The sequence below is a fragment of the Passer montanus genome, unplaced genomic scaffold (genome assembly GCF_014805655.1).
Source record: "Passer montanus isolate IOZ18808 unplaced genomic scaffold, ASM1480565v1 scaffold125, whole genome shotgun sequence".
NCBI lineage: Eukaryota > Metazoa > Chordata > Aves > Passeriformes > Passeridae > Passer > Passer montanus.
In genome coordinates this window covers 1094774-1096173 of record NW_024359278.1, presented here as the reverse complement: position 1 = coordinate 1096173, position 1400 = coordinate 1094774, and the positions used below count along the sequence as shown (strand labels likewise).

At 69.9% G+C, this 1400-nt stretch overlaps 1 protein-coding gene across 1 annotated transcript in view; it reads right to left on the bottom strand.

Moving 5' to 3' along the window:
* NR3C2 (nuclear receptor subfamily 3 group C member 2) overlaps window positions 1-1239 on the bottom strand; it is a 189192-nt gene extending 187953 nt beyond the window's left edge. Inside the window, exon 1 of the mRNA XM_039698427.1 lies at window positions 1106-1239. The gene's annotated coding sequence lies outside the window, so the exon portion shown is untranslated. The remainder of the gene's footprint in view (window positions 1-1105) is intronic.
* Between the last annotated feature and the right edge of the window lie 161 nt (window positions 1240-1400).

Below are 1400 nucleotides of genomic sequence, written 5' to 3'. Positions count from 1 at the left end.
CCGCCCCCGCCCGGTGCCCGCGCCGCGCCGGCGGCAGGGCCGGGCATCGCCTCTCCGCCGGCCCGGGGTTTCCGCCTGTCAGCGGCGCACGAATGCGCACCGTGCCGATGCAGCCGCGGTGATTTAAGCGGGGAAAATTTTTGAAATAAACGTAATTAGGTGGAGGGGGAAAAAAAGAAAGAAGAAAAATATACGGTGGTAAAAAAAAATAAGGAGCGGAGGAGCGACGGCGGCGGAGCGCAGGAGGGTTCAAGGACTCGTCCTCCGCTCCCCGCCGGGCTGGCTCCGCTCCGCGGCAGCCGCGCATCCCGCCGGGCGCCCCGCCCGCTGCCTCCCGCCAGCCAGAGGAGCCGCCGGAACGACCCCTGGCCCCGGGGCTGCTGCCACCTCCTATTCCCTAGTGTCCCCCTGGGTACCTGCGTCCCGGCTGCAGGAATACCCTTTTCCCAGACAAGCCTTTAAATAAAAAGAAAGAAAGGGAAAAAAGCCGCCGAGCAAACTTTCAGGCGATGCGCTCCCAACTCGCTCGCTAAATACCGCCCCCAGCCCCCGGTCAGCGGCCCCCGAGAGCCCCGCTCCCGGCCCCCAGGTGCGCCCCACGGCCCGGCGGGGACAGCTCCGCCGCCCCGCAGGGTGACAGCGGTGTCCCCGGGAGCGGGGCGGGGGGCTGAGCCCGCCGGGCAGCGGCAGCGCCGGGTACCGCGCACCTTCTCCCGCAATCGCCCGTGCGCGCCCGCAGGGACCCCGCGTGTGCTGCTGCGGGCTTGTGTTCCAGAGTCACGGCGAAAGCGCCAACATCCCTAGGATTTGGGGTGTCACGTGTCCCTCTCGTTTTCCTATTCTGCCAAATATCGACCCGCACTCACGGGCCGAGGCGGCGGCTCCCAGCGCCCGCGGCGCGACCCGCGGAGGAGCAGCCGCCGCCACCGCCGCGCTTCCCCGCGGGCGCTGGCGAGCAATGGACGTGTCCTTCCCGCGAAGTTTTCACGGATGGGGACGGGACTAGCCGTGACCTGGATACGCCGGCCGGTGTGTCGGACACCCGCCCCGCTGCCCCCCGCGCCGCTGCTCGCCCCGCGCAAGGCTCCGCGCTGCACTCACTCACCTCCCCTAGGACATGGTGGCGCGGCGGGGGGAGGAGGCGCGGCCCCCGGCTACTGGCAGCGAACCATCCGGGAGCCCGCACCGCCACCCAGGATAGAGAAGAAAAAAAAAAAAAAAAAAAAAAAGTACGCGGAGGAAGCACCGGGAGCGCGGCCGGGCGGCGGGCGGGAGCTGCGGCGGCAGGCGGCGGGGTGCCCGCGGCTCGGCTCGGCTCGGCTCGGCGGACAGCTCCCACCATGGACGCCTAGGTGGGTGGGTGTTCCCGCGGGTCACACCCTCGCCCGCCGGCGGAGGGG